This window comes from Salmo salar, chromosome ssa04, assembly GCF_905237065.1.
Source record: "Salmo salar chromosome ssa04, Ssal_v3.1, whole genome shotgun sequence".
Taxonomy (NCBI): domain Eukaryota; kingdom Metazoa; phylum Chordata; class Actinopteri; order Salmoniformes; family Salmonidae; genus Salmo; species Salmo salar.
Genome location: NC_059445.1, coordinates 73,811,277 through 73,832,731, shown reverse-complemented (window position 1 = coordinate 73,832,731; position 21,455 = coordinate 73,811,277). Strand labels below are relative to the sequence as shown.

The 21,455-nt window shown below is 43.7% G+C and overlaps 1 long non-coding RNA gene across 1 annotated transcript; it reads left to right on the top strand.

Moving 5' to 3' along the window:
• Window positions 1–211: 211 nt before the first annotated feature.
• Window positions 212–10,772, top strand: LOC123742584 (uncharacterized). Its single transcript, XR_006769741.1, has 3 exons — window positions 212–558; window positions 7,051–7,162; window positions 9,115–10,772. It is a non-coding gene; the product is annotated as an uncharacterized lncRNA (long non-coding RNA).
• Window positions 10,773–21,455: the final 10,683 nt, after the last annotated feature.

The following is a 21,455-nucleotide window of genomic DNA, read 5'->3' as shown; positions in this document are numbered from 1 at the left end:
AATATGAGTTCAGATGATTTTCTTATACTCGTGCCAAGCTGGCTACATAAAATCCTCTGAGCTGGAGCTACGAATTGAACTTTGAACTCTTTTTTTGTTAGGCCATTCACTACCAAGACAGATTACTCCTTCTTTAACATGCACGCTTGATAACACAGTGAAAGTATAGTCAAAGGATTCCTCACACTATGAGCCGTTCTGGCTTGTACAAAGCTTACATACTATAGTCCAAAGAGTTTTCTCTAAAAACTCCATGTTGACTCAAGCATGGATAACAGGTCAGCCGGTCAGCCGCATATCCCAGAGTTCCATGCTCTGAGGCGACCCTGAACCACTGTACTCTGAAGACAGTGGCGGTTGGTGCACCTGGCCCCTGGAGGAGGTAGGCTGGTAGAGGGTTCAGTGAGTTCAGCCAGGGCCCCAGGCTCAAAGCCAGCAGCCTTTAAACGATGCCATCTCCTACATTCAACTGAGATCCCACTGAGACTATTTTCAAACCGCTCACAGGCACTCCTATCGCTGGAGGAACTCAGGCTCAGGAGGCTGACCTCTCAATTGGTAAGAAATGTTTCCCTTTTTAGTCTGGCTTTTTTCCTTTTCGCAATCATATGGGGGGGAAATGGACTCTGCGGGCAGATTATTAAAGTTTAATAATCCACTTTGACAGAGGACAGTGCTTGGAACACTTGCTTGAAATGCCAGGTTCAATGGCTGACGATGAGTCTGGATTTTAAATACTCCTTATCAAATATAAATAATAGAGAGCCACCATTAAGGCCCATATCTGATTTAGATAGATGGGCCTATTAAAAAGAAGCCTAATGAAGTGTCTTTTTCTGTTCTCCCAAGGTTCAGCAATAAAGCTAAATGAGGAACAATTTCTTTCTGTCCATTGCAAAAATTACTTACTCTGTCCTCTTTTCTTCTGTCTCAAGGTTCAATGAGCAACTGGGCAACCTGGACTCAATGGTAGACGTAACATAGTAAATGTAAATCCGGGACACACTGTAAAATGTATATAGGTTCAGAAATTTGGTGAAATAGCACAGTTACAAATATAAATCAAACTGGATGGACATCAGAAATAGAGGAAGGACTAAAAACAAACAAAATATAACTATTGTAAAATAGATTGTGTCTGTAAAATGTGTATAAGGTATAAACTGAAAGTAGAAGCCTAAGTGTTATTGTTTATTAATTTACTCAAATTGGGGGAAGGGTGGTACGGTTTGCGGGAATAATAAAGGTATATTCTAAAGAAAAAGTATGTATATCTATATAGGTATGTGTATCAATGTGTATATATGTGTATATGTATGCATATGTATATGGATATATATATTTACCCCCCAAAAAAGATATGGGGGATTGGAAATGATGTAGACAAAAACATTGATGGAACCAACAATCTTTCCGCAATATTAAGCTGATCCACCCCTAAAAAAAAGTTTTTTACATCCGGGACACTCCAGTTAGTATGATATGTTACATTTTGTATGTTATGTACTCATTTGTTGATGTCAATCATCCATTTTGTATGAATTGTTACAAATTACAATTTCTATGATATGTTACAAATTGCAATTCGTACAATATGTTACAAATTTGCAAAATGTATGATATGTTACATATTCCAATTTGTTCTGGTTAACGTTAGCTAGGTGGCTAACATTAGCTAGGCTAGGGGTTAGGGTTTGAGGTTAAGGTTAAGGTTAGGGTTAGGAATTACGTTAAAGGGTTTTAAGCTTAGAGTTAGGAGTTTTTTTTATTTATTTTTATTTTATTTTTTATTTCACCTTTATTTAACCAGGTAGGGAAGTTGAGAACAAGTTCTCATTTACAATTGCGACCTGGCCAAGATAAAGCAAAGCAGTTCGACAACATACAAAAACACAGAGTTACACATGGAGTAAAACAACATACAATCAATGATACAGTAGACAAAAATAAGACTATATACAATGTGAGCAAATGATGTGAGATAAGGGAGGTAAAGGCAAAAAAGGCCATGGTGGCAAAGTAAATAAAGTATAGCAAGTAAAACACTGGAATGGTAGATTTGTAATTTGAAGAAAGTTCAAAGTTAAAATATAAATAATATGGTGCAAAGGAGCAAAATAATAAATTAAATAAATAAATACAGTAGGGGAAGAGGTAGTAGTTTGGGCTAAATTATAGATGGGCTATGTACAGGTGCAGTGATCTGGGAGCTGCTCTGATAGCTGGTGCTTAAAGCTAGTGAGGGAGATAAGTGTTTCCAGTTTCAGAGATTTTTGTAGTTCGTTCCAGTCATTGGCAGCAGAGAACTGGAAGGAGAGACGACCAAAGGAGGAGTTGGCTTTAGGGGTGACCAGAGAGATATACCTGCTGGAGCGCGTGCTACAGGTGGGTGCTGCTATGGTGACCAGTGAGCGGAGATAAGGGGGGACTTTACCTAGCAGGGTCTTGTAGATGACCTGGAGCCAATGTGCTTGGCGACGATTATGAAGCGAAGGCCAGCCAACGAGAGCGTACAGGTCGCAGTGGTGGGTAGTATATGGGGCTTTGGTGACAAAACGGATGGCACTGTGATAGACTGCATCCAGCTTGTTGAGTGGGGTATTGGAGGCTATTTTGTAAATGACATCGCCGAAGTCGAGGATTGGTAGGATGGTCAGTTTTATGAAGGTATGTTTGGCAGCATGAGTGAAGGATGCTTTGTTGCGAAATAGGAAGCCAATTCTAGATTTAACTTTGGATTGGAGATGATTGATGTGAGTCTGGAAGGAGAGTTTACAGTCTAACCAGACACCTAGGTATTTGTAGTTGTCCACAAATTCTAAGTCAGAACCGTCCAGAGAAGTGATGCTGGACAGGCGGGCAGGTGCAGGCAGCGATCGGTTGAAAAGCATGCATTTAGTTTTACTTGTATTTAGGAGCAGTTGGAGACCACGGAAGGAGAGTTGTATGGCATTGAAGCTCGTCTGGAGGGTTGTTAACACAGTGTCCAAAGAAGGGACAGAAGTATACAGAATGGTGTCGTCTGCGTAGAGGTGGATCAGAGATTCACCAGCAGCAAGAGCGACATCATTGATGTATACAGAGAAAAGAGTTGGCCCAAGAATTGAACCCTGTGGTACCCCCATAGAGACTGCCAAAGGTCCGGACAGCAGGCCCTCCGATTTGACACACTGAACTCTATCAGAGAAGTAGTTGGTGAACCAGGCGACGCAATCGTTTGAGAAACCAAGGCTACTGAGTCTGCCGATGAGGATGTGGTGATTAACAGAGTCAAAAGCTTTGGCCAGGTCAATGAATACGGCAGCACAGTATTGTTTCTTATCGATGGCGGTTACGATGTCGTTTAGGACCTTGAGCGTGGCTGAGGTACACCCATGACCAGCTCTGAAACCAGATTGCATAGCGGAGAGGGTGCGGTGGGATTCGAAATGGTCGGTAATCTGTTTGTTGACTTGGCTTTCGAAGACCTTAGAAAGGCAGGGTAGGATGGATATAGGTCTGTAGCAGTTTGGGTCAAGAGTGTCACCTCCTTTGAAGAGGGGGATGACAGCAGCTGCTTTCCAATCTATGGGAATCTCAGACGACACGAAAGAGAGGTTGAACAGGCTAGTAATAGGGGTTGCAATAATTTCGGCAGATAATTTTAGAAACAAAGGGTCCAGATTGTCAAGCCCAGCTGATTTGTAGGGGTCCAGATTTTGCAGCTCTTTCAGAACATCAGCTGAATGGATTTGGGAGAAGGAGAAATGGGGGAGGCTTGGGTGAGTAGCTGTGGGGGGTGCAGTGCTGTTGAATGCAGTAGGGGTAGTTAGGTGGAAAGCATGGCCAGCCGTAGAAAAATGTTTATTGAAATTCTCAATTATAGTGGACTTATCGGTGGTGACAGAGTTTCCTATCCTCAGTGCAGTGGGCAGTTGGGAGGAGGTGTTCTTATTCTCCATGGACTTTACAATGTCCCAGAACTTTTTAGAGTTTGAGTTGCAGGAAGCAAATTTCTGTTTGAAAAAGCTAGCCTTGGCGTTTCTAACTGCCTGTGTGTATTGGTTTCTAACTTCCCTGAAAAGTTGCATATCGCGGGGGCAGTTCGATGCTAATGCAAAACGCCACAGGATATTTTTGTGTTGGTTAAGGGCAGTCAGGTCTGGGGAGAACCAAGGGCTATATCTGTTCTTGGTTCTAAATTTCTTGAAAGGGGCATGCTTATTTAAAATGGTGAGGAAGGCATTTTTTTAAATAACCAGGCATCCTCTACTGACGGGATGAGGTCAATATCCTTCCAGGATACCAGGGCCAGGTCGATTAGAAAGGCTTGTTCGTTGAAATGTTTCAGGGAGCGTTTGACAGTGATGAGTGGAGGTCGTTTGACCGCTGACCCATTACGGGTGCAGGCAATGAGGCAGTGATCGCTGAGATCTTGGTTGAAAACGGCAGACGTGTATTTAGAGGGCAAATTGGTTAGGATGATATCTATGAGGGTGCCAGTGTTTGCGGCTTTGGGGTTGTACCTGGTGGGTTCATTAATCATTTGTGTGAGATTGAGGGCATCAAGCTTGGATTGTAGGATGGCTGGGGTGTTAAGCATGTCCCAGTTTAGGTCACCTAGTAGCACGAGCTCTGAAGATAGATGGGGGGCAATCAGTTCACATATGGTGTCCAGAGCTCAGCTAGGGGCCGAGGGGGGTCTATAGCAGGCGGCGACTGTGAGAGACTTGTTTTTGGAGAGGTGGATTTTTAAAAGTAGAAGTTCAAATTGTTTGGGTACAGACCTGGATAGCAGGACAGAGCTCTGCAGGCTATCTCTGCAGTAGATTGCAACACCGCCCCCTTTGGTCGTTCTATCTTGTCTGAAAACGTTGTAGTTAGGGATGAAGATTTCAGAGTTTTTGGTGGACTTCCTAAGCCAAGATTCAGACACAGCTAGGACATCCGGGTTGGCAGAGTGTGCTAAAGCAGTGAATAAAAGAAACTTAGGGAGGAGGCTTCTAATGTTAACATGCATGAAACCAAGGCTATTACGGTTACAGAAGTCATCAAAAAAAGTGCCTGGGGAGTAGGAGTGGAGCCAGGCACTGCAGGGCCTGGATTCACCTCTACATCCCCAGAGGAGCAGAGAAGAATGAGTATGAGGGTACGGCTAAAAGCTATAAGAATTGGTCGTCTGTGACGTCCAGAATAGAGCGAAAAAGGAGCAGGTTTCTGGGGGCGATAAAATAGCTTCAAGGTATAATGTACAGACAAAGGTATGGTGGGATGTGAATACAGAGGAGGTAAACCTAGGCATTTAGTGATGATGAGAGAGATATTGTCTCTAGAAACATCATTGAAACCAGAAGATGTCATAGCATGTGTGGGTGGAGGAACTGAGAGGTTGGATAAGGTATAATGAGCAGGGCTAGAGGCTCTACAGTGAAATAAGCCAATAAACACTAACCAGAACAGCAATGGACATTGCATATTAACATTGAGGAGAGGCATGCTTAGCCGAGTGATCAAAGGGTCCAGTGAGATTCAGACAGCTAGCCAGGCCATAGGTAGCAAGCTGGTGGAAGATGGAGGGAGGTCTGTTTTTAGCCACCTCGTGCGTTTCCGTCTGTGGGTTAGTGGGGTTCCGTGTGGAAGGGGGGACCAGTCCAAGTTGGCAAAATAGTTAGTTATAGTGGCCCAAGAAAAGTGTCCGATAGACCTATTCAGATCGCAGCCGATAAGACAGCTAACGATTAGTGGGCCGCAGATGGGCGATCAGGTTACGTCGCGACGGAGGGGCCAGTTGGATAACTCCCTCGGGCAGATAACGTCGGTGGTCCAGTCGTGAAGGCCCGATGGGGCTCCGCATCGGCAGTAAAACGGGTCAGGATAGGTGATTGTAGCCCAGGAGACACTTCAGCTGGCTAGCTCAGGAAAAGCCCACGAGTGGCTGACGGAACTCTTCAGCTGGCTAGCTCCGGAATAATGTGTGTTAATTCCGGTACCGACGTTGCCAATAGTCACTCAGGTAGCAGCTAGTTAGCTGCAAGATCCAGGTGTAAATGTCCAGAGCCTGCGGTAGAAATCGGGGAAAGGAGAGAGAATAGGTCCGGTATGCTCTGGTCTGAGTCGCGCTGTACAAAAACTGCCGATAGCTTTTCGAGCTAATGGATAGCTGAGGACAGCTAACCATGAGTTTTAGAAGAAAAAATGTAAAAAGATATGCGAAGAAAAATATGTAAATATGTAAATATATATATACACGGGACACGACAAGAGGAGGGTAAAGGACGTCTGAACTGCTATGCCATCTTGGATTAAAGTTAGGTTAAAGGGTTAAGGTTAGGGTTAGGGGAAGGGTTAACTAACACGCTAGGTAGTTGCAAAGTAGTTAAAAAGTAGTAAGTAGTTGCAAAGTTGCCAATTAGCTAAAATTGTCTGTGATGAGATTTGAACACGCAACCTTTGGGTTGCTAGACATTCGCATTATATGTCTGACCAACTACCCTACTTGTGTTTTTGCCTCAAGTAACCTTCTGTCTTATGTAAACATACCAAACATAACATTTCATACTAATTTCATTGTCCCGGATTTACATTTACTATATTACGTCTAGTGTATGAAACCAGGCTGTATTGGGAGGCCCGTATTAGAGCTTTATGGCTTTTAAGAGAATGAGTCTGAGTCTGAGCTGTTGCTGGATCCACAGGAGACAAAAGACAGGAGATAATTTATACATTATATTTGTTTTTAACGGTCTCAAGGGAGGAGATGACTCATGTGATTTTTGCTTTTACTGTCTCTGAATAAAGTACTTCCTCCACAGCCCATGTATCAAATAGTCTGATTTCTGGCACCAGAGTTTCTGTTGGTTTGTTTGGTAACCTATTATAATTATAAACGTCTGTCTCTGGTTTAGTGTGAACGCATTAATATGATTGGAAGAATCTGTTGGATATAATAATGGAATGAAATTTAGCTGTAGCTGTGCCAACTACGACTATAAAGTGACCCTCTCTTCACTCTAGACATTCAAATTACGTAAAGATGTTAAGCCTACATTAATCCAGGACTTGTTTTGGCAGATGAAGGCTGAGCGTGAACCAGAAACAGTTTGCTGACGTTATGATTCAAGCCTTTCGCGACTATACAAATTCTCATCCACAAACCATCCTGCATTGCTGACATCCTATCTCCGTAAGTGACCAGGAAACACACAGTTTTGGGACGTTGGAGCATGTATCTCTTCGGTGGTATGCTTAACAAACTGACCCTGTGGTGCCCTGCTGGGACGGCTTACTCAGCATGGTTGTGTCCCAAATACCACCCTATTCCATATACTGTATTTAGTGCACTACATAGGGAATGGGATGCCATTTGGGATGCATCCTATGTCTTCCTCCTGACTCCCTAGCTATGTCCGCACTAACCGTACTATTTGTGATGTAAATTCAGTATGTAGTATGCTTATTGATCATAGTATAGATATAGTTAGTATGCCAAAAGTTCCCGGATGTCGTACTAAATTCGCCAAAATACGAAGTATACAAGAAGTGGACACTATTTCCGTGCCTTTAGGGCCCATAATGCAATTCTTCAGAAAATGGGTGTGGCTTCACAACGTTTTCAGATTTGAAGAAAGAGGAAAATATGCAGCCGAAGTCCGACGAGAGCAGATACAAATTCATTGCTTTAACTAATTATGACAAATGATAAGAAAATGTTGAGCAATATAATAAAGTAATGACACAGAAACCGCAGGGGTTCAAACTTTAGAACCCAGTTCCTACATTTTGAATATAAAAATAAAAAAAAATCATGCTACATTTTATCTCTGGGACCCTCAGGATGACAAATCAGAGCATGACTACTGAAGTACATTATTTACCTTCAGAGGTGAATGTATCAAAACAAGTGCCATGATAAAAGTTTTTTGTTGTTGTACACTCTCCTCAAGCAATAGCATTGTATTTTTTCACTGTAATAGCTACTGTAAATTGGACAGTGCAGTTAGATTAACAAGAATTTAATCTTTCTGCACATATAAGACATGTTTATGTCCTGGAAAGTTGGATGTTACTTACAACATCATGCTAATCACATTAGCACACGTTACCCCAACTGTCCAGGTATAGGGACGCCGATCCCGTAGAGGCTAGTTACCGTCCTAACGTTAGTTGGCAACTAATACATCGAACTTGTCAGACAGCATATTAACTATATGCTATCTAACTAACTACCCAATGTTTATTGATTTAATTATTCACGTCATTCTAAGCTAAGTGGTATAGTCGTTGTGAGTTCTCAATGGACATTGTTCATTCTTGCTATCTACTCCGATTTCAGAGCACTCTCATCTGAGTGTGCCAGAGTGCAGAATAACTGATGGATTTACGAACGCTCAACACCCGTTGAATATTTGAATATGGCAGGTGTCAGTAAACTTTGGCAAAAACAAGCATAATTAAATCGTTGCCAGCAGCACAGTTACAATCACCAACCCTCTGGATAACATAGAAACAGCATTACCAACTCTGCTAGGGCGGGTAAAATGGTCAGAGTGAGGTGTTGTCTCATTTGTGTCTGGAAGTAGCTAGCAAGCTAGCCAACGATACCCAGTTAACTTGGGTGCTTCACTGCTGTTGTGAGGTCAGAATGCTCGGATCAACCCTACTCCTCGGCCAGAGCGTCCAGTATATTCTCCGAGAGCGAAACACTCTGAATTTACAAATTGACAATCTGACAACGCTCTGGATTTGTGCACTCTGGCACTCCAGATTGAATTTACGACACACCCGAAATTGTAAAATGTCTAGCTAGTCATTTGTTATGCTAACAAGCTAGCAAGTTGTTGCATAGTAACAGCATCAACTTCCGGTAGACAGGCGAAGCGCTAATACGCTCAACTGAAAAGATACCGTTCGTTTACAGTATACTAAAATTAACTAATAGTATATAATATGCAGTATATACTCATTAAGTATGTAGTATATAGTATGTTAGTATGGGTATTCGAACACAGCTCCTGTCCTGTCTTGACTCCCGCCCAACACCAACACAAACACAGCCATACATTATTAAGAAATCAGCTGTGTGTGTCTGAAACCTGTCACACCGTATAAACTCAAATTATTTTATCCTGTACCCAGGTAAATGAATAAACCAACCCTTGCTGGTGGAGAAAGACTGGATGATATCGGAGTAGCTGTGGCTCGTCTCTGTTCTATGCACCCCTTGGATCCGCGGGGTATTCAGGTTCGGGGGCAGGGGGCGGCTACTTTTTTCCAAATCACCATTCAGGGGTCCGGGAGTTCCTCTGACAATCTGGCCCGGTTGACTCAAGCAAGACCAAACCAAGTGGAATACTGCAGAGAGGCGGCATTGGGTTCACCTAAATGGGATCTCCGCATTCCGCTCAGCATGAACAAATGGGCTCTGACTCACACTCCATGCGGTGTTAATGTATTCCAAAAGACACCCTAAGGCTTGAGGAACGGGTATTTAACACACAGCCATCCGTACAGCATATAATTAAGAGAATTAGATTTCCTGCTCAGTTGGAGAATACAGGTTAGCGGTGACATAGAAAGGCGTGGAAGGAGACCCCATGTTTAAAGAACTTAGAGAGTGGAGGTATCAGCGGTAGTACCACTAGGGGTGCATCCCCATAATATCTCCTTTCTCCTGAAGTGTACACTCGTTCACTACTCTCACAAATCTAAAGACATTGGATTGTTAGAGGCATGGGATAGAGGTAACTTCCACCATAGTGCTCCTGAGTGGCGCAGCGGTCTAAGACACTGCATCTCAGTGCTAGAGGCATCACTACAGACCCTGGTTTGACTCCAAGCTGTATCACAACCAGCTGTGATTGGGAGTCCCATAGGGCGGCGCACAATTGACCCAGTGTGGTCCATGTTAGGGCTTGGTTGGGGTAGGCCATAATTGTAAATAAGAATTTGTTCTTAACTGACTTGCCTAGTTAAAATTAAAATATATATATATCATACCAGTAATTTCCTTTCAAATCAGTGAAGAAAAGTGAACAAGTGCACACTTTGGGAGGAAGGAGAGATAATTGGGACATGGCCTCCCACTGGGCACAGACATCAATTCAACATCTATTCCACGTTGGTTCAGTGTAATTTGAAATGATGTGGAAACAATGTTGATACAACAGGTGTGTGCCCAAGAGGATAGAAAAACACTGAGACACACAGACTGGTGTACCATTAAATATACAGGACTCTGGGGAGGCAGTGCGGTGAAAGAGCATGCAATATTAAGTAAAAATATGAAGTAAAAAGACAATAAACATTCTGTAATTGACATCAATTTGGACCCGGATAAACGGATGCTCTTAAATGATTTAGAAAAATCTGACTTTCTTCAAAAAGCTGGAGAATGATTGCATTTGAAACCCGGGAGGGAAATGTGATCGGTTGTAGTGTTAATCTGAGCTGTATGATTTGGAAGTAAGATCATCTATGGATGCCGATGTTGCCACAAAGCCACAAGTCCCGGGTTGTTATGACACCCTGGAATGAAAGCAAGGTGAATGTTTTGTTTGTATGAGTGCCGATGTTGCCACAAAGCAACAAGGCCCGGGATGCCACGAGGTCTCCGGTTGCCACGACACCCTGGGGTGAATACAAGGTGAATGTTTTGTTTGTATGATTTCTAAAGCTATGAACAAAAATCTGAAGAACATGTGAGTCATCTCATAAAAAATATATATACAGTACCGTTCAAAAGTTTGGGGTCACTTAGAAATGTCCTTGTCCGTTAAAATAACATCAAATTGATCAGAAATACAGTGTATACATTGTTAATGTTGTAAATGACTATTGTGGCTGGAAACTGCAGATTTTTTATGGAATATCTACATAGGCGTACAGAGGCCCATTATCAGCAACCATCACTCCTGTGTTCCAATGGCACGTTGTGTTAGCTAATCCAAGTTTATCATTTTAAAAGGCTAATTGATCATCAGAAAACCCTTTTGCAATTATGTTATCACAGCTGAAAACTGTTTTACTGATTAAAGGAGCAATAAAACTGGCCTTCTTTAGAATTGTTGAGTATCTAGAGCATCAGCATTTGTGGGTTTGATTACAGGCTCAAAATGGCCATAAATAAATAATTTAATCTGAAACTCGTCAGTCTATTCTTGTTCTGAGAAATGAAGGCTATTCCATGCGAGAAATTGCCAAGAAACTGAAAATCTCGTACAATGCTGTGTACTACTCCCTTCACAGAACAGCGCAAACTGGCTCTAACCAGAATAGAAAGAGGAGTGGGAGGCCCAGGTGCACAACTGAGCAAGAGGACAAGTACAGTAGAGTGTCTAGTTTGAGCAACAAATGCCTCACAAGTCCTCAACTGGCAGCTTCATTAAATAGTACCAGCAAAACACCAGTCTCAACGTCAACAGTGAAGAGGCGACCCCCGGGATGCTGGCATTCTGGGCCGAGTTGCAAAGAAAAAGCCATATCTCAGACTGGAAAATGAAAATAAAAGATTAATATGGGCAAAAGAACACACACACTGGAGAGAGATATGGCTTTTTCTTTGCAACTCTGCCTAGAAGGCCAGCATCCGAGAGTCGCGTCTTCACTGTTGACGTTAAGACTGGTGCTTTTCTTTCAAAAACAAGGACATTTCTAAGTGACCCAAAACTTTTGAACGGTAGTGCATATATACAGTGGGGGGAAAAAGTATTTGATCCCCTGCTGATTTTGTACGTTTGCCCACTTACAAAGAAATGATCAGTCTATAATTTTAATGGTAGGTTTATTTGAACAGTGAGAGACAGAATAACAACAAAAAAATCCAGAAAAACGCATGTCAAAAATGTTATAAAATGATTTGCATTTTAATGACGGAAATAAGTATTTGACCCCTCTGCAAAACATGACTTAGTACTTGGTGGCAAAACCCTTGTTGGCAATCACAGAGGTCAGACGTTTCTTGTAGTTGGCCACCAGGTTTGCACACATCTCAGGAGGGATTTTGTCCCACTCCTCTTTGCAGATCTTCTCCAAGTCATTAAGGTTTCGAGGCTGACGTTTGGCAACTCAAACCTTCAGCTCCCTCCACAGATTTTCTATGGGATTAAGGTCTGGAGACTGGCTAGGACACTCCAGGACCTTAATGTGCTTCTTCTTTGTTGCCTTGGCCGTGTGTTTTGGGTCATTGTCATGCTGGAATACCCATCCACGACCCATTTTCAATGCCCTGGCTGAGGGAAGGAGGTTCTCACCCAAGATTTGACGGTACATGGCCCTGTCCATCGTCCCTTTGATGCGGTGAAGTTTTCCTGTCCCCTTAGCAGAAAAACACCCCCAAAACATAATGTTTCCACCTCCATGTTTGACGGTGGAGATGGTGTTCTTGGGGTCATAGGCAGCATTCCTCCTCCTCCAAACACGGCGATTTGAGTTGATGCCAAAGAGCTCCATTTTGGTCTCATCTGACCACAACACTTTCACCAGTTGTCCTCTGAATCATTCAGATGTTCATTGGCAAACTTCAGACGGGCATGTATATGTATTCTTGAGCAGGGGGACCTTGCGGGCGCTGCAGGATTTCAGTCCTTCACGGCGTAGTGTGTTACCAATTGTTTTCTTGGTGACTATGGTCCCAGCTGCCTTGAGATCTTTGACAAGATCCTCCCGTGTAGTTCTGGGCTGATTCCTCACTGTTCTCATGATCATTGCAACCCCACGAGGTGAGATCTTGCATGGAGCCCCAGGCCGAGGGATATTGACAGTTCTTTTGTGTTTCTTCCATTTGCGAATAATCACACCAAATGTTGTCACCTTCTCACCAAACTGCTTGGCGATGGTCTTGTAGCCCATTCCAGCCTTGTGTGGGTCTACAATCTTGTCCCTGACATCCTTGGAGAGCTCTTTGGTCTTGGCCATGGTGGAGAGTTTGGAATCTGATTGATTGATTGCTTCTGTGGACAGGTGTCTTTTTTACAGGTAACAAGCTGCGGTTAGGAGCACTCCCTTTAAGAGTGTGCTCCTAATCTCAGCTCGTTACCTGTATAAAAGACACCTGGGAGCCAGAAATCTTTCTGATTGAGAGGGGGTCAAATACTTATTTCCCTCATTAAAATGCAAATCAATTTATAACATTTTTGACATGCGTTTTTCTGGATTTTTTTGTTGTTATTCTGTCTCTCACTGTTCAAATAAACCTACCATTAAAATTATAGACTGATCCTTTCTTTATCAGTGGGCAAACGTACAAAATCAGCAGGGGATCAAATACTTTTTCCCCCCACTGTACATACTGTACCAGTCAAACGTTTGGACACACCAACTCATTCAAGGGTTTTTCTTCATTTTTACTGTTCTCTACATTGTAGAATAATAGTGAAGACATCAAAACTATGAAATAACACAAATGGAATCATGTAGTAAGCAAAAAAACAAATAAAATATATTTGATATTTGATATTCTTCAAAGTAGCCACCCTTTTCCTTGATGACAGCTTTGCACACTCTTGGCATTCTCTCACCAGCTTCATAAGGAATGCTTCTCCAACACTCTTGAAGGAATTCCCACATATGCTGATCATTTGTTGGCTGCTTTTCCTTCACTCTGCGGTCCAATTCATCCCAAATCATCTCAATTGGGTTGAAGTCGGGTGATTGTGGAGGCCAGGACATCTGATGCAGCACTCTATCACTCTCCTTCTTGGTCAAATAGTCCTCACAAAGCCTGGAGTTGTGTTGGGTCGTTGTCTGTTGAAAAACAAATGATAGTCCCACTAAATGCAAACCAGATGGGATGGCGTATCGCTGCAGAATGCTGTGGTTGCCATGCTGGTGAAGTGTGCCTTGAATTCTAAATAAATCACTGACAGTGTCACCCGCAAAGCACCCCCACACCATCACACCTCCTCCATGCTTCACGGTGGGAACCTCACATGCAGAGATGATCCATTCACCTACTCTGCATCTCACAAAGACACTGCGGTTGGAACCAAAAATCTCAAATTTGGACTCATCAGACCAAAGGACAGTTTTCCACCGGTCTAATGTCCATTGCTCGTGTTTCTTGGCCCAAGCAACTCTCTTCTTCCTATTGATGTCCTTTAGTAGTGGTTTCTTTGCAGCAATTTGACCATGAAGGCCTGATTCACGCAGTCTCCTCTGAACCGCTGATGTTGAGATGTGTCTGTTACTTGAACTCTGTGAAGCATTTATTTGGGCTGCAATTTCTGAGGCTGGTAACTCTAATGAATTTATCCTCTGCAGCAGAGGTAACTATGAGTCTTCCATTCCTGTTGCAATCCTCATGAGAGCCAGTTTCATCATAATGCTTGATAGTTTTTGCGACTGCACTTGAAGAAACTTTGAAAGATCTTGACATTTTCCGCATTGACTGACCTTCATGTCTTAAAGTAATGATGGACTGTCATTTCTCTGTGCTTATTTGAGCTGTTCTTGCCATAATTTAGGGCTATCTTCTGTGTACCAACCATACCTTTTCACAACAAAACTGTTTGGCTCAAATGTATTAAGAAGGAAAGAAATTCCACAAATGAACTTTTAACAAGGCACACCTGTTAATTGAAATGCATTCCAGGTGACTACATCATGAAGCTGGTTGAGAGAATGTCAAGAGTGTGCAAAGCTGTCATCAAGGCAAAGGGTGGCTACTTTGAAGAATCTCAAATATAAAATATATTTTGATTTGTTTAGCCCTTTTTTGCCTACTACATGATTCCATATGTGTTATTTCATAGTTTCAATGTCTTCACTATTATTCTACAATGTAGGAAATAGTCAAAATAAAGAAAAACCCTGGAATGAGTAGGTGTGTCCAAACTTTTGACTGGTACTGTATATATATAGAGAGAGATAGAAATCTGTTGTTAAGTAACACAGTTATTTCTGATTAGCTTGCAGGCTGTCGTGGGCGTCTGGGGACTATGGCATCAACAGTAATGTGTGATTATTTGGCATTCAATAAAGCAGAGAAGCAATAAACAGGCTTTGTGTTAATCCAGGATTAATTTTTATGTATATCAGATCAAGTGGGATTTCAGACTGGAGTGTTCCAAATACTCACTGGAGAGATATTACAAAATACATCAACTCACAGGAGTTTACAATCTCCACTGGCATGTCAGTCTGATGCAGTCTAATGCAGTCTAATGCAGTCTACTGCAGGCTGATGAAGTCTAATGCAGTCTACTGCAGTCCGATGAAGTCTGATGCAGTCTACTGCAGTCTAATGCAGTCTACTGCAGTCTGATGAAGTCTAATGCAGTCGACTGCAGTCTGATGAAGTCTAATGCAGTCGACTGCAGTCTGATGAAGTCTGATGAATTCTGATGCAGTCTAATGCAGTCTACTGCAGTCTGATGAAGTCTGATGAATTCTAATGCAGTCTAATGCAGTCTACTGCAGTCTGATGAAGTCTGATGCAGTCGACTGCAGTCTGATGAAGTCTGATGAATTCTGATGCAGTCTAATGCAGTCTAATGCAGTCGACTGCAGTCTGATGAAGTCTAATGCAGTCTACTGCAGTCTGATGAAGTCTGATGCAGTCTAATGCAGTCTATTGCAGTCTGATGAAGTCTGATGAAGTCTGATGCAGTCTAATGCAGTCTAATGCAGTCTACTGCAGTCTGATGAAGTCTGATGCAGTCTGATGCAGTCTAATGCAGTCTACTGCAGTCTGATGAAGTCTGATGAAGTCTGATGCAGTCTGATGCAGTCTGATGCAGTCGACTGCAGTCTGATGAAGTCTGATGAAGTCTCATGCAGTCTGATGCAGTCTAATGCAGTCTACTGCAGTCTTATGAAGTCTGATGCAGTCTAATGCAGTCTACTGCAGTCTGATGAAGTCTGATGAAGTCTGATGCAGTCTAATGCAGTCTGATGAAGTCTGATGCAGTCTGATGCAGTCTAATGCAGTCTACTGCAGTCTGATGAAGTCTGATGAAGTCTACAGCAGTCTACTGCAGTCTGATGTAGTCTGATGAAGTCTGATGAAGTCTACTGCAGTCTGATGCAGTCTACTGCAGTCTGATGAAGTCTGATGCAGTCTACTGCAGTCTGATGAAGTCTGATGCAGTCTACTGCTTGCTCTGGGTTTGCAGCTGCATGTTTCAGTTACTGTCCAGTTGAAAGTTGAAAGTAAACAAGTTGCCTTGGCTTGATCTCACGTTGTATTTTATTTAATTGTATTGTGTCTAGAGTTGTATTAAAATGTTTTAATTGTACTTTAAATCAAGTTTGATTTGACACACATATGTGACTTTCCTTACTGTTATATTCCATACAAACAAATAAAACAAACAAACGTAAGCAAGCAGTCATTTCAGGACTGAAAGGCATCTAGGACAGAGAGGCATCACGGTTCAGCAAGCCACAGAACAGAAGTGAAGAGGGGAAATAGATCGATCGACTGGTGATTTATCCCATTGGCCCACTCTCTCCTGGCTGGGCCCACGGAGGCAGGTTGGCTTCCCAGCATCCTTACTCGGATAGATCATCATCATGTAATTGGTTTTAAATCAAGAGGAAGTCACTGCCGCCCAGGGGGACAGATCAATCATAGAAATCAATGACAAAACACTAAGATAATGCCTCCCAAATGGGATTATCCTCAGAGGAGGGGAGGAGAGGCGGGAGGATTTGTATTTCCTCTCCTGTGCCAGTGGGGAGCTTTTTCTGTCACACCACATAATTGGTTTCTCCCACTTCTGGCCCTGTGATTTACAGAGGGATACAATATGGCATCAGAATTTTTTATTTTTTGGTGGGGGGATAAACACGTGTCACCTTATACATGTCTCTAGACTGGTTCAATGTACAGCACTGCTGATGTGTTATAACTAGGCTAGAGCTAAATACCATAGTCGTTACTGGTCAGGTCAAGTGGTTAGGAAAACAGCCTGCCCTAAGTAGCCTGCTGAATGATGTTTCCCAGACAGGGGTTTGGGACCACCTGGTGAGTTATAGCCCATTTCTCTTGGTCACTGGTAAACACAAGGAACATTAAACTGGGGCAATAGAACATTAAAAAGGTTTCAGGCGAGTCAATCTGCAGGAAAGAAGTTTAGGAATTATTTGGGTTAGAAAGTCATATTACCCTTCAGCTGCCACCCCATCCATCTGAAGGTGTTATGAGTGGGACTGGCCTCATAATGGCTCTGATTAGTGTGGGGCCAAGTCCATATGCACAGGGACTGGCGGTTCCTTCCAGGTAATTTGCTGCTGATTGTCAGGGACCAGGTGAGGAACGAGAAGTGACATGTCAGGTTGAACACCTGGACACCACCAGATGTGCTGCTGACACTACAGAGTGGGAGACCTTGATCTCTTCAGACTGGACTTTATCATGATTAGGACCACATTTTTTCCTGGTCAGACTGGACAGTATCATGGTTAGGACCAGAGTTTTTCCGGGTCAGACTGGACAGTATCATGATTAGGACCACAGTTTTTCCTGGTCAGACTGGACAGTATCATGGTTAGGACCAGAGTTTTTCCGGGTCAGACTGGACAGTATCATGATTAGGACCACAGTTTTTCCTGGTCAGACTGGACAGTATCATGGTTAGGACCACAGTTTTTCTGGGTCAGACTGGACAGTATCATGGTTAGGACCAGAGTTTTTCCGGGTCAGACATTCTTCAGTTTACTAGGAATCTGAAAAAGTCATACAGTTATGAGTATCGTATCCAACTCATAACAAAAGATAAGTCTGATTCATGTGGAGAACCACTAACACGTCATGTAATGGCTTCCAGTCCAGTCATAATAGTCATAATAACAAGGCTGTCTGACTGGTTGGAACAGAACTGAGGCTGCATGTTACATTTTGAATGCATTTTAATGCTGCGCCGGGCTTGGAGTTTTAAATAGAATATGAAGAAAAGCAATCAGGAATGGCCGCCCCTGCACGTCGCTCTACGCCGTTCCAGCGTCACCCAGGTCTCTTAAGTTCCAAGTATCAAGGTGATTAATTAGTTATCTGCAGGTTGTATTGGGCCTGCATATATTCATCTGTAGGATTACATGTCAAAGAATGATGAGTGTCTTCGGTAATGTTAGAAAACATAACGTTCAAGTTTTATATACAGTATGACCTATGTGACTGACAGGGCAAGTGATTCACTGTAATCTTGTTATGGTTTCTCTTTAACCTTCAGTGATAGTATGATCGCTGTATTGCTCTATAATCTTGTTATGCTTTCTCTTTAACCCCGAACCGGAGCCGCCTCCTGGTAGTATGATCTGTCACATCCTGACCATAGAAGCTTTTATTTTCTAATGTAAAGTAGGTCAGGGCGTGACGGGGTTGTGTCTAGTTTAGATTTTCTATGTTGTCATGTTCTTGTTTCTGTATTTCTATGTTGTTTTCTTTTGGGATGTGCGTGTCACCAGTCTGGCACCACCTGTGCCAGCCCCACACACCAGGCCTCCAGTGCGCCTGCCCAGTCCGGGGTGTCCTGTTCCTGCTCCCCGCACTCGCCCTGAAGTGCGTGTCACCAGTCTAGGGCCACCTGTCCCGGCTCAAAGCACTAGGCCTCCAGTGAGTCTCTCCAGGCCAGTGTGTCCTGTTCCTGCTCCCTGCACTCGCCCTGAGGTGCGTGTTACCAGTCTGGCGCCACCTGTGCCAGCCCCACGCATCAGGCCTCCAGTGCGCATTCCCAGTCCAGCGCTTCCGGCGACAGTTCCCAGTCCAGAGCTTCCGGCAACAGTTCCCAGTCCAGAGCTTCCGGCAACGGCCTACAGTCCAGAACCTCCTGAGACGGCCCACAGTCCGGAACCTCCTGAGACGGCCCACAGTCCGGAACCTCCTGAGACAGCCCACAGTCCGGAACTTCCTGACACGGCCCACAGTCTGGAACCGCCTGAGACGGCCCACAGTACGGAACCTCCTGAGACGGCCCACAGTCCGGAGCCTCCTGAGATGGCCCACAGTCCGGAGCCTCCTGAGACGGCTCACAGTCCGGAGCCTCCTGAGACGGACCACAGTCCGGAGCCTCCTGAGACGGACCACAGTCCGGAGCCTCCTGAGACGGACCACAGTCCGGAGCCTCCTGAGACGGACCACAGTCCGGAGCCTCCTGAGACGGACCACAGTCCGGAGCCTCCTGAGACGGCCCACAGTCCGGAGCCTCCAGCAACGGCCCACAGTCCAGAGCCTCCAGCGACGTCCCCCAGTCCGGAGCCTCCAGCGACGTCCTCCAGTCCGGAGTCTCCAGCGGTGGTCTGTAGTCCGGAGTCTCCGGCGGCGGTCTGCAGTCCAGAGCCTCTGGCAATGAACCGCTGTCCGGTTTCTCCAATGACGATCCATGGTCCAGTGACACAAAAGCGGAGGGATCAGCGGGAGAAGCGGGGGCTACGCCCCGAACCGGAGCCGCCTCCTATGATGCTGGACTCGCAGGAGGAGAGGGTTCGTCGTCCTGCACCCGAGCCGCCTCCTATGCTGGTGGATAAGCAGGAGGAGAGGGTTCTTCGTCCGACACCAGAACCGCCTCCGATACAGGAGGATCTGCGGGAGGAGAAGGTTCTTCATCCTGCACCAGAGCCGCCACCGACATTAGACACCCACCCTAACCCTCCCTTTTTTGTTACATTTTTTTGTTAGATGTTTTGCGTTCGGAGTCTGTACCTTTGGGGGGAGGTACTGCCACGTCCTGACCATAGAAGCTTTTATTTTCTAATGTAGAGTAGGTCAGGGCGTGACGAGGTTGTGTCTAGTTTAGATTTTCTATGTCGTCATGTTCTTGTTTCTGTATTTCTATGTTGTTGTTTTTTGGGATGATCTCCAATTAGAGGCCATCATTGTCTCTAATTGGAGATCATACTTAAGTAGTTGTTTTTTCCCACCTGGGTTTGTGGGAGATTGTATTTTGAGTAGTGTATGTTGCACCTCTTCGTCACGGTTTGTTGTTTTGTTTATTAGTTTATTTGTATGTCTTGCATAGTTTCACAGTTTAAATAAAATGTGGAACGATACACAAGCTGCGCTTTGGTCCCATTCTTCAGACACCCGCGACATGATCGCTGTAATGCTCTATAATCTTGTTATGCTTTCTCTTTAACCCTCAGTGATAGTATGATCGCTGTATTGCTCTATAATCTTGTTATGCTTTCTCTTTAACCCTCAGTGATAGTATGATCGCTGTATTGCTCTATAATCTTGTTATGCTTTCTCTTTAACCCTCAGTGATAGTGTGATCGCTGTATTGCTCTATAATCTTGTTATGCTTTCTCTTTAACCCTCAGTGATAGTATGATCGCTATATTGCTCTACAAATATAGTTATTCACTCTTCACCTTGGCACATTTCTGAGAATATCATTTCTGAGAATAATCATTCTCAAGTAGTCACTGAGCTAGCAATGAGTGATTTGGAATTATCCTTCAGGTAATTACAATTTGTCGCCCCTCTCATATCCTGTCCTTGAAACTGTGTGTTGGAATCTGTCATGGAAGATGAAAGGTGAGAAGAACATTGGAGACAATTAGACAAACATTGACTTACACCGATTACCTCATTTGGTTCCTAGGTTTATTTGTTTGTTTTCGTCATTGTACAGAGGTGAACCTTGGCACCAACAGATTTCTCATTACCTAGTTACCTGCAGTGAGAGTCAGAAGGCAATAGTTTGAACTGTAAAATTTTGTCTTCTGTCACCGCATATTCCCCACTGTTTATCATACTCCTCTACAGATGTAAGATCTTAATTTGAGCCAGTTTGCTACAGAAGGAAAATAATCATGCAGCAACAGGAAATATGAATTATTATGTGGATTATAATTAATGGGCATTTTTTGTAGGAGTTGATACATTTTTTATTAAAGAAAATTAAGTCTGACATTTTAAAGTGGAAAATATTCATGTTTGGAGACTTTTTAAACCTTGAATACACTATAAGTTCTCAGCAACAAAAATTAAGATCCTACACCTGTAGGTACGAATAAAAAAACATTCTGAGAGGGTGGGTGTGTGTGTGTGTGTGTGTGTGTGTGTGTGTGTGTGTGTGTGTGTGTGTGTGTGTGTGTGTGTGTGTGTGTGTGTGTGTGTGTGTGTGTGTGTGTGTGCCAGACTGTGAGAGGGTGTGTGTGTGTGTGTGTGTGTGTGTGTGTGTGTGTGTGTGTGTGTGTGTGTGTGTGTGTGTGTGTGTGTGTGCCAGACTGTGAGAGGGTTCTGAGAGGGTGTGTGTGTGTGTGTGTGTGTGTGTGTGTGTGTGAACACCAGAACGCCGCAGCCCGTCTGGTGTTCAACCTTCCCAAGTTCTCTCACGTCACCCCGCTCCTCCGCTGCTCTGGCACCCCAATGGTGGAACAAGCTCCCTCACGACGCCAGGACAGCGGAGTCAATCACCACCTTCCGGAGACACCTGAAACCCCACCTCTTTAAGGAATACCTAGGATAGCATAAAGTAATCCTTCTAACCCCCCCCTTAAAAGATTTAGATGCACTATTGTAAAGTGGTTGTTCCACT